The 12,867-nt window shown below is 34.0% G+C and overlaps 1 protein-coding gene across 2 annotated transcripts in view; it reads right to left on the reverse strand.

Annotated features, from left to right (window-relative positions):
• LOC113505096 (irregular chiasm C-roughest protein-like) overlaps window positions 1–9,497 on the reverse strand; it is a 94,100-nt gene extending 84,603 nt beyond the window's left edge. For both annotated transcript variants that reach the window (XM_026887612.1, XM_026887610.1), the window contains exon 1: window positions 9,235–9,497. The gene's annotated coding sequence lies outside the window, so the exon portion shown is untranslated. The remainder of the gene's footprint in view (window positions 1–9,234) is intronic.
• Window positions 9,498–12,867: the final 3,370 nt, after the last annotated feature.

Here is a 12,867-nt window from a genome sequence, read left to right on the forward strand (position 1 = left end):
AGCAAAGATTTACCCATTTTATGGTAAAAAAAACAACTTCAAGAGCAGGAAATTTACTATCAAAACGTATAATTCCAAAATGATATTTTTTACGTAAACCCAGACAAAAACCAGTAGCTGGACCGAGCGGAAACAAAAAAAAACGATAGCTAAAATATTCAAAACCGGGAATCGAATCCCATTCTATGATTACCTGCGGTTGTTTTTCTATATCAAGGGTCATTATGCTGTCAGTATGATCGTGCCCTGATTTCTCCGAAAGCCGGGTTTAAATATAAGTATAATAGGTTACAAAACTTTTGTGCTTTTTGTTAAATGCTGATATTAAATGGATTTTTTTTATTGAGAAGCATTTTTTTGTTTTTATGTGAGGGTAATTCGGTAGTCATGATTTTATTATTTCATACGATGATAATTATCATTACGAATGGATATTTATAAGGATATGTTCCCGATAAATGAGAGATCATACATAAACTCCACTTGAATCAAATCTACATGGATTGTTGTAAATATATAAAGGCTAATGTAATAAATAGTTGTTGTGATTCGGAATCTATAGAAATTGAACAAATTTTAATAAAAAAATTGAAAAGAGGTCGGCCGTCCCTCAAATGTATGTCTGTACCTTGGTTAACCAAGTTTTTATAAAAAAAAAAAACACATTATTACCTGCAAAAATTACAACGATCTAGTTGTCACGGTTGATGAAATAAATGATTTACTTATAGGGCCTTATTTGCTCTTTATAGGGTTCCAATTTCCCTTTTTACCTTTAGGAACGGAACTCTTAAAAGCAATCAGTTAAAAGTCCCTGATAAATCGAAAGATGCCGTACTTAAAAATCTACCCATTAATAAAGATACAAAAACTTAAATAACAATACAAATTTAGTCCAAAACATCTAAATTAAACAACAACAATATATTTACGAAAACATACCAATAAATTCTAAATCTCATAATACAGGCATTATTTCGCCCGCGGTCGTTTTACACACGATAGAAACCATCCAAACCATAATAGATCCATCATACCACAATTACTTAATCCCATAAGCAACGTTCCGTTTAGTAGATATTTTATCCCAAAACTTTTTACTATAAATCATGATCAATATACTGCCGAACCCTCGAGATTCCATATTAATAGACTAGGTATTTTTACAACACCATGTGTGTTACCAAGAATGAAGCGTCCTGTCGATCGTTAAATGTATCGATTGACTTGTGTTACGCTTACAAAGGTTTAGTTCTTGGAATAGTAACCTTTTATAGTTAACTTGAACTGGTAATATTATGTTAAAACTTTGTTGTCGGTAACTGTGCTTGTGTGTGACTAATTCCTGGATACCTGAAGACTTAGGTCTACGGCGTGTGCAGAATTTTCAAGCTCAGATTTGGAGATTTTAATAGCCTCAAGAGTAAGTTCTTAGGATTCGGCTCCGCTATTTGTTTGACTGATCGTCTGTTAGCCTATATCTTATAAACCGTAATATCTAGCTAGGTAGGAGGAGCTCGTGGCTAAGCTATAGCCGCAGAAGTGAAACGATCACAGGTTAAGCTATGCTTGACGCGGTTGGTCCGTAGATGGGTGACCATCTTAGTCATAAGGAGTTCCTCCGAGTTTCGGAAGGCACGTTAAATTGTGGGTCCCGGCTGTTATTCTTACATCTTTGACAGTCGTTACAGGTAGTCAGAAGCTTGAAAAGTCTGACAACCAGTCTAACCAAGGGGTATCGTGTCGCCCAGGTAACTGGGTTGAGGAGGTCAGATAGGCAGTCGCTCCTTGTAAAACACTGGTACTTAGCTGAAACCGGTTAGACTGGTAGCCGACCCCAACATAGTTGGGAAAAGGCTAGGCCGATGATGATGATCTATCTAGGTAGTTGACATTTTGACAAATCATGTATTTCTCTTGCTTAGTGTCCCTCAAAGAGTGTTCAGTACGGTTAGAAATGTGAAGGGAGACCATTTTTTTGCAGATAGATACAGAAACCTTTGCGTCCTATTCGCATTTGACCTGTTTAATTTACAAAAAAAAAAATACATATAATATTACTAACGTTTTATGGTCTTAACGATTCAGTCAACCTTTATGTCTTTTTGCTTCTCATATCATTTAAGTCTGTCAAATGTTTGTTTTTTTTTATTATAAGTAAAACAATTTTATTTAATTTACCATTAAATTTGAGGATACTTGTCAATAACATTGAATCGAACCGTCAATAGAACGATAAGTTAAAAAAAATATCTTCGCAAACTCAAAATAATTTCTATTTTGAGTACTCTCAATAAATTATTCCAAGAAGTAATCCATTAAGCCCAGCATTATAACTGCAATTACTCAAGTCTGGATTCAACAAAAGGTCCGCCAAATACGAAACCATATCTACAATTAAGTCGAATAAAATTAAAAGTCAATTCCACTAATAGAGGGCTAGATAATAACAGGTTTTCCGATAAGACTGGCGACTGACAATCCTTTAATTAAGTGATCAACAGAAAAGACAAATTGAATTAACATAGTCTTTACAATGAAAGGCTGGACTAGAAGCCTACCGCTAGGTCTCAAAGTTGTGGAAGCGAGAGAATATATAACATGGCGTGTATCGTTGTCTCGCTTTCACTGACGACAGTTTTATATTACGAGGTGGGACGTTCTTTGAAGTCTGTTTTGTGTATTATCAAAGAGTGTTAAGCAATTTAAAGTGATTGAGAGTGACGTGTTCAATTGAATTGAATGATCTTTTTAAGTGACGACCTCCGTGGTCGAGTGGCTTACGCACCGGTTTCAAGGTGTCGCTAGCTCTGAGGTCCCGGGTTCGATCCCCGGTCGGGTCAATGTAAAAATTAAAATTTCTACATTGTCTCGGGTGTGGGTGTTTGTGGTACCTTCGTTATAACTGAATTCCATAACACAAGTGCTTTAGCAACTTACTTTGGGTTCAGAACAATGTATGTGATGTTGTCCGCATAAAATAAATAAATAAAGTGTTGTGTAAATTATTAATGTCATGTCATTATTTTTGTTGTTACATGAGCAGTAGTAGAGATTTTGTGTTGATAAGGTGAACTTTTTGACTGGACTTAAATGCAGTACCTATAGATTTGGGTCAGTATAGTACTTATTAAGACAACTTGTATATTTTACTGGGTTTCATCCCTACGTCGGACAACTACCCCTACATCCACAAATACTTTTCGTGTCGCAGAATATTAGTGGAAACCCTCGCGACACAAGGATTAAAATATTTTATTCAGGAGTCGTTAAAAAAAATATGTATCTACTGCAAAAAATATATTATACAATTGTTGACGAAAAACTAAGACAGCAAGGAATCTAAATATTGTAATCTGATAATTAGCATTGTGATCAATACTCGTTAATAATCGCAAAAAGAAGCTATTATCTAACATTGGGCCGTTTAGTTGCTGCTAATACGAACCTAGATTTAAACCTGCAACTATCTATACTAATATAAAGAAGAGTTTGTTTTTTTGTTTGTTTGAACGCGCTAATCTCAGGAACTACTGGTCCAAATTGAAAAAAATCTTTTTGTGTTGAATAAACCATTCATCGAGGAAGGCTTTAGGCTATAAATCATCACGCTGCGACTAATAGGAGCGAAAATACAATGGAAAATGTGAAAAAAACAGGGCAGGTATAAATCATAACTTATATCTTCTACCCACGGGGACGAAGTCGCGGGCAATAGCTAGTATTAAATAAATCCGCTTGATAAACATCTTCCTAAACATGATAATATCATGAATATTAAAACGAAATGCTCCCTTTCAACAAATTTCTCGAGTCAAATACAAAACTGACAACTGACTAGTAAGGATTTGTAAGATATTGTATTATACCAATACAATATTTTTCCCGAACCTTTCCCAGCTCTGAAATCACAACGTTTGTTCAATAAGTCCTTGAGACAACATTATTATAGTAACGTATAAGGAAAATAAACATTTTTGCTTATCTGCAAAGGGTAAACGAAATATCGTTTGAAAAGGTAGTTTTATAACATCGAGCTGAGAGGAACTGGATGTATGCTTGCCGTGGATTTTGTTGGCAATGGGAATTGAATATTATAAATACATAGTATGTTTAATGGTTGATGGATTTATACACCGTGATTTTTTTGTCGTCTTACAAAAGCAGCCCAGTTCGTGTATCCAATGACTAGAACACGTTCATGATAAAAAAATAGGTATTTATGAGATTTGAATAAATTTAAAATGCAATTTTTATTCAATATTAGGATGCAATTAGTAGTTTTTTAGAAACACAGCTCTGTTGCGAGCGCGGTCCGAGCCTTGTAAGAATGGTGAGGAGCGCGGGCGGCGCTGTATTGATCATTTTTAAGAGTATTTGCAGATTTCTCTTGTTTAATTTTTCTTCGTACTTATTATCTTAGTTGATGATAAAATAATAATAATCGCGCCTAGGGGTATTTTACGTCGGATACATGAACTGGGCTCCTTTTGTAAGACGACTAAAAAATCACCGTGTTTATGTTTAAGAAGTTGTTACTAAATATCATAATTAACGATGAAGGAAAACATCGTGAGAAAACTGAATTTTGAATATTGTAACCTGAAATTGCAAACTCGCAGAGAACAAATGTGTTCAATCTTCTTGTATGCGTAGGCGCTTTTGTTCAGCTGATGAAAATTTACAAGCCTGTATAAATAACATTACATGATATTACGTATCTATTAAACCCCACACAAAAAGATTGGTGTTATAAGTTTGACTGCTATACAATGTGCCTTTATCTGTGTCTGTCTCTTTCCAGTTTCTGAATAAGCTAAAATTTTGAATGCTTATGTATATTGATTGCGTGTCAATGCATTTTGATATGACATGGAGCTGATCTGTCGCTGGAAGTAGAAGGTGGCTACAGGAACTCCGCTTAAAAACACCATCGAGTGTAGTTTTGTTTGATTTGTGTTTCGGAGTACCTACTTTTCAAAGTACAAGCAAAAAAGCAATCTAAAAAGCTTGTTCTTTCCATATTAGCTTGCTTAACAACTGTGATACTATTTTCTGAAAAAGATCAACCCCCACGATGAATTATTTATACATACATAATGTAAGTTCCTTTTTTCTCAGACCACACGGTATGCGTTAATGACACACCCATACCTTGAGTTTATTTATAATCGTAAGTACTAAACCAAATATGAAACAGTTTAACGAAACTAGCTTTATCCACACAAACCCGTCCCATTCTTTTACCATAAAATTCATCATGACACTTAAATAAAAAATCCTGTCGATTGTGAATCGGATCCTTATAATCAAGGGTTCAGTATACAGAAAAACATAATTTTAACAAAAATTATGCATTTATCAAATTTATAACCGTGCTGAAAGTTGCTTATCCTAAGTGCTATTCATTATTATAGCAAAAATTTAAAAATATCATCTGTCAAAATTTCAACTCTCTAGCTATGACAGTTCAGGAGAAACAGCCTGTTGACAAACGAACAGACATCGTACCTTTAGTAATATTTCGTTTTTATACGAAGATGCGGAATCCTAAAAGTATCGTACACCTGCTTACAATAAAATAGAAACAAAATAATCAGTCGTCCCTTAAGACGATTGCCGCCATGTTTTTTCTGAGTATTTTTTATCTGTCGAACGAGTTTCGTCTGGGAACCGAGTGCGGACAACTGGTGTTACGCTACTGAACGTTCTGTTTCTTTTTTTTTATTTGTTAAGGGAAAGTTGATTTAAGGTCTTGTGAAACCGCGCGGTGTGTGACAAATTATGTATAGGTGTTGCCCTTAAGTTTGTGATTTTTGATTCCGGAATAAGGGTTGATTACACCATCGTTAAGGATGCTTGATACTGGTGTGAAATTGAGATTTTCAATGTGTTTTTTTTTATGAAATTAGTTGGTGTTTTATTGGATGTATTTTGACATGGACTTTGTTATTTCTTTACGGTAAATTGGAGGACATGACTATTGATTTAATGTCTAATATATAGTCTGCTGGAACAGAGCGAAGGAAGGTAAGAGCGATCATTTGCATCTTTCAAATAATAGTAAAAAATTCATTTCAAATAATATGTTATGTGCATAGGATAAAAATCCTATTTACAGAAAACACTGTCTTTGCCCGATTTGGCTTCAATTATAAATACCAGTCAAGTGCGACTCAGACACCGAGAGTCCTGTATAAAAAGGCTAAAAATTAAGTCGGTTGGGTGACAAATCTATAACCGTAACAACCATTGCTTAACGTCGATCTTTTATTTTTAGTTTAAGATAACATACCATATTGCGGCGCGGCAACAAAAATAAATTACGTATAAAAAACGAACTCGCTAACTAACACGGATCATGAAATGAAACTCAGTGATAGACAGACAAACAAATATCAAAGCTTTAATAATAAGGTTCAGTACCGTAAACCCTTAAAGAAATACCAAATCAATAAATTAATACAGCCATAACTGTCAACCAACAGTCAATCCACAAGTATTATTTTCTATGTCAATATTACCGTATTTTTGTACACAATGGCTTTGATACATCGTGATCGTATGATGAATCGTGTTAGCATACAGGATAGTGTTACGAATATATCGTTTGAATAGGTATTTGTTAAGGTGCATTTACATGGGGGGCATAAGTTTATGGAATAACCATCAGCCATCATCTTAACTATATCCACTTACTCTATTCAATAAAACGCAAGAAATATTACATAGTTTTATCCTGTCTTTAGAGTTTGGATTAAAACGGAATCTGGAAGATTGGCTTCGTTGTCTTTTTATTTGTAAGTCAGTTCGTCAATAGGCTGTATCTCAGGAACTGTTATAGCTGGATAGTCAAATTATGCATATCTGTACAACTATTAAGTAAGTATGCAACGGTTTTATAAGGTAGATGAATTGAAATTTGTTTAATCGATTTAAAACAAATAAATTTCAGGTTACCTATCATCAGAATTTGTTTGTTTTCAAACCGATTCCTTTTCTTAACAAATTTACTTGTACCGAAACCTACACGCATCGAGTCCCACTCGTACTCCACCGGTTTTACTACTTCCTTCCTAGATTTTGAAACACCACTCTTAGTATTTTGATAGTAACTGTCGTGAGAATGATTCATTATTAAATGATGTAACGGTTTACTCACGCGTATTTATCGGCTCGACTCGACTCGCGGCGGGATCGCGCTTCGACTCGCGATCCCGCCGCGTCTGCTCATGATTAAGGACTCCGGTTGGGTCCGAAACTAGTCGGGCTACCCCGATAAATACGCGTGAGTAAACCGTTACATCATTTAATAACCACTGTTAGTTACCGAGTCCAGAATCAAACTCTCATGTACACCTTTTTTTTTATTAAGGCGGGGGAATCCTCATGGACACCCACTCCCTCGGGGGAGGAAATGGGTAGTGTCAGACTTTTACTGACTAAACCTGAACCGCCGTGCTACGGTATCCTCGTTTTTGTGTCGGTGTATGGCAATGCGTTGCAATCCTTCATACACCTCTCATGTACACCTACCCTTACGTATGGAGACACGACCTTTACGAGGTCATACAGCTTGTATCACTGACCTTTGTGACGTCATTAATTTAGTTGCGTTAGTTATCGCCGTATACATATGGCCGATAGTACCGCAGTAGTGCAAAATGGTTGACAATGGTCATGATGTGTTTATGGGTTGGATTTATTATGTTCTTGGTTTAAGGTTTGTTTTTTTTTTTGGCTTCTTTAAGCTAAGGTTGAGCTTATTTAGTTATTGTTATGTTATTGAAGGCTATATTGTTCAATTATAGATAGATATAGATATAGAACTAAGTATGCCCAATTATAGGTATTAGAGAAAGTCAAAGGACTTTGCGCTTCTTTGTAAAGTTAGCAAAATATTGTCGCTATTTAAGGCAAGGTATAAAACTATGACACAGGATCATACCTTATATTTACAACTCAATAAATCAATGCCATATTTTTGTACCTCAATCATTAAAACTTCTTTTACTCACACCTTTAAGACACCCAGCGCCATCTCTTAACACGAAAGTACACTAATCGCTACGTATACCGTACATTATAAGATAGAATTGAGATATCTTTATATATTTATGGTTCTTAAAACAAAATATCAATAACATTCTTTGTTCTATGAAATCTAAGGCTATTTCAAATATTAGGCACATTGAAATGAATAATAAAGTTTTTTACTGCCGCTAATTCACTATTAGTTGACATTATCTACTTACATACTTACTATTTATTTTAATATTTAGTAAACATAATTTTTTTAAAACTTTTATCCTATTTCTATGTAATACTCCTGCCTTTCTATATACCTATACATATAGCATCACACAATCTACCTTTCGTCATTACACCAAAACGTATACATGATAGACCTAATAGTATACAGGTGCATCAAAAACCGGTGCAGTACGAATCAGATGCGTGAAACTACAGGTTCAGGCTTAATAATACCAAAACGATAGTAAATAAATAGTCACCTGTATACCAAAGTTGCTTAATTACGATGTTTCTTTACTTGATATAACGGTAGAAAATCATCATCTAGGACTATCATCATCTATCTAGGTATTATCGTTCATGAGATTTTGCTTTTTAAATGTTGAAGTATAAATGCGATAGCCGAGCATTAGTAAGAGGGCATTGTTTTTACCAATTGGGTATAGAAACCATATTATCAATATTGTAGATTAATGTACAAAAAAATGGAAGGAAAAAACAATAGACCGGACAGAGCGGATGAATCTAAGGGAGAACTTTGCCCTGCCAAGGGCCAGTAATTGCTAAACAAAAACTAAAGATATGTAAAACATATTGTGATTTGTTAGGTTAAAATGCTACGCACGCAGTAAAAACCTAATGTAAAATAAATCAATTTTGATTACGTGTTTAATGACCCAATTTCGAATAGAATAATTATTTTTTAGATAAATTGTTATCAAGCAATATTGATGATTTTATGTTCCCAATTAATTATCAATTAAAATAAAATTTCTGACAACTAGGATATGTAATTATAGCTTAAATTAAGATGACATAATTATCATCAAGATAATCCTAGAATTTCGACTACTTAATTATCCTAGAACGGAATCTAGTCTACAGAACGCCGCAAATAAAATCTATTATTTTACCATACATGACTGGATATTAATATTTTTTCATCATAATTGCTATTATGTATATGACAAACAGACTTACCATTAATAATAAACCATATAATCCAAATTCACTGATGTCCACACATTCAATACAAAAACACGAACAAATAATCCCCAAGCCAAATAGTTCAATCACCAAAAATCCAAAATGGCTGCAATGCAATTACTATTTTTTTCGCAAATTATTAAAAAAAAAAACACGAAATGTCAAACGCGGCGTTCGATTTCCGAGAATACAAGATGACGACCCGACGTCCGCAAGGCGCGAAGCCAGGCAGGGCACTAAATGTTTTCCCGCCCTTATACCATAGAGTATTCATTAGAATGACAGACGCGACATTTTTTTTGTTTTGTTTTTAAAAGGGTAATGATGCGTGTTAATTAAATGTTTTGGAAGAAGCTATGGGTAATGGCGCTTCTAGGTGACATTAATTTGGCGTTTAGATTCAAAATGAAGTGGTGTGAGTAATTCAGACTTATGGGATTAAGACATTTTTATAAATCTGCTGTTTTGAACGAGTGTTTATTTATAACCACGATTTTCTTTTGTTACGGTACAGATTTTTGTATTTAATTCAAGTTAATAGTTGAATAAATAAAAAATAACTTTTATTAAGTCCTTTCGTTTTAACTTTTACAGAAACCTTTATTGATCTTATCAAAAATTGCCTCTGAATTACTTCCAATAAAATTAAGCGTTTATAGTTAAAAATATATGGAATTCCATGTGAATACATAATATATACACTACATATTTTAATAAAATAAACTTCTACTGGCATAAAAAAAAAAACATTTATATATTTATCACAAAATCAACCATTTACAACCAAAACTAGCGACCAAATAACAATATTTGCCTACACTATTAATATACTCTGTGACATATGCATTTTTGCCATCTCTTTTACTCTTACAACAAAACGTATATAGCCATCCCTTTCCCCTCTGCAGGACTCATTCGATTTATCCAAGATTGCGTTTATAAACATTGTAAATAATTATTTAAGTTGTTTAGTTGTTTATGAGGTAGCGTGTTCGCAACTATTTTACCATAATAATATTATTTAGAAGCCAAGTTGCTAATGAGCTTAAGTGAAAATATTTCTTTAATGGTGGAATTAGAATTTGATATTAAGAAGTTAGAAATAAGTTATTATTTCACGGTGTTATTAAATATACCTATTAATACTTTTTTGGAATTTATTGTTGAGTATATTATTTTATTTAGATCAATAAGTAAAGAATTTAGAACGGGACAATTAATTTTTTTGAGGCATTGCGACTGCGATTGTGCGATTTAGAATTAAAGGTAGGTACTAAATTAAAATGGATCTGGATTATAAAATAATATCTGTCTGTTTTTAAATTATTAACAAATTAATACATTAAAGCCATTATTTTTGAAAAATAAAATGGCAAATAGATTTTAAGCAATCGATAAATTATATTACACTTACATAGCTTTTTTTGTGTTGGCTTCGCTCGCGGTTATATAACTTTAAAACCCCTTTTTCAACGCAGTCAAATAAAATGAAGCCAAAATTTGATGAACCTTCATCAAAATTTGTGAAGCCATTTAAGTGTAAACAGGTAAAAAAATAACACTCAAAACAAAAAAAATGGTATTTAGAATATTAGTTAAATTAAGCTTTCGTGATTGCTGAGCGGATTTAAAAACTACGGAGCTACTTTAAATAATTATGTAATATAACATAATTACATAGGCTAATACGTGACAACGTGAGCTTTATTTTAATGTTTTCATATTAAGCTATTGTTTCAATTGCATTTAACCTACAGATAGACTAACAAGGTAGCTAATTTTTTTAAAGATAAAATCCGCACCACATTGATTAATTTATTTAACCGCTAAATAAATTAATCCTTGTGTCGCAAAAAATAGTCACATGCAAGTTCATTATTAAATGATGTAACGGTTTACTCACGCGTATTTATCGGGGTAGCCCGACTAGTTTCGGACCCAACCGGAGTCCTTAATCATGAGCAGACGCGGCGGGATCGCGAGTTGAACTGACGTCAGCGGCCGCGCATCTCACATCATTTAATAATGAATCATTCTCACGACAGTTACTATCAAAACATGCAAGTTCAATTCGTAAATCACACATATTCTTGTACTACGCAGGGTTCTAACCCACGACACGTCGTGCGCGGTGGGTTTGGCGTGGTGATCTTTTATCTCTTGGCTGTCAGTGCAGTCATTTTAACAATAAAGATCAGTCTTCACAACAGTGGCTGAAAAAAGCGCTGCGAGTTGCTATAAAGCTCATTCAACCCCGGGCGTCTCCTGTCTTCAAATGACTATGACCTTTTTATTAAGGAAGATAAGTTTCAAAATTATTTGTGATATAAAAACGCTGCCAGCCGCCGCTCCTTCGATATGAAATGACTAAGTATTCAGTTTAGACCAACTCATTATTTCACTTCTGGATGCATGATAGCTCGTGGCTAAGCTTCAACTGCACAAATCGGTCGATCATAGGTTAAGCTACCCTTGACACGGTCGGTCTGTGGATGGGTGACCATTCGTCACAACGAGTTCCTCCGTGTTTCCGAAGGCATGTTCAATTGTGGATCCCGGCTGTTATGCATACATCTTTGACAGTCGTTACGGGTAGTTAGAAGCTAGAAAGTCTGACCAGTCTAACTAAGGGGTATTGTGTTGCCCAGGTAACTGGGTTGAGGAGGTCCGAGAAGGTTACCTAAACTAGAAGTCTATTCTAGAAGTCTTCCCTGATGATGATGAAACAGGGTCTCTCTTCCATGCCCACGATAATATTTCTTCAATATGATAATAATCAAAGTATTTTCTACTAAAAACTTCGAAAAATATTTAAATAGATTTATTTCCTTACCTATCCATTACAAACGCCTCATTAATTGCAAATTTCTTCTAAACAAAATAAAATTATCTTCCTGAAGCATAAAGATTTTGTTAACAAGGATAAACAATGTTATTCCTTGTACTTATTTAATAAAACTTTGGAAACATTTCTCAAACTTTTCCGACTTACCAAAACCGTTTAAAGTTATATCATTCAAGGTGTGGGAAAGAGATGCCGCTCTATGCCGTCTATAGCGCTGTCTCGCTTTTACAATTTAAGTAACATTAAGTGGTAAGTAAGGCATTAATTTTGTACCGTTCTGACCCTCGACCTACATCTGTCATAGACCATTTTATAATAAAATATAATTCGATGTTGAACAGTTTGTTTGGAAACTTCTTGCTGTGAAAATTAACTAGCTGATTTTTTGCCGGGCACAGCGCCTCTGAGACATCAAACATTATTGAGTCAAACACTTAGGTTTTTGGGACGACTCAAACCATGTTTGAACGTTTGTAGAGATGGTTTTAAAGGTATGTCAAACATTCAAGTGTTTTATGCTAATAAAGTCCGTGAAAAACGGTCCAGCCATTTCGGAACAGACAGGTTGTCAGACGGACTAAAAAAATATTAAGGATTTTTTTATATATTTTCTGAATATACCTATATTCATATGCATGTATAAAGTGTTATTTCAACATGACATAGCCTTTTCAATTTATATAATATCTATGTATAGGTGCTTTATTACTAACATAACATAGATTTAATAAAGGAAATAGAAGACCAATAAACATCAATTATTTATAAGTTTAACATTATTA

The sequence above is a fragment of the Trichoplusia ni genome, chromosome 24 (assembly GCF_003590095.1).
Source record: "Trichoplusia ni isolate ovarian cell line Hi5 chromosome 24, tn1, whole genome shotgun sequence".
In the NCBI taxonomy this organism is placed as follows: domain Eukaryota; kingdom Metazoa; phylum Arthropoda; class Insecta; order Lepidoptera; family Noctuidae; genus Trichoplusia; species Trichoplusia ni.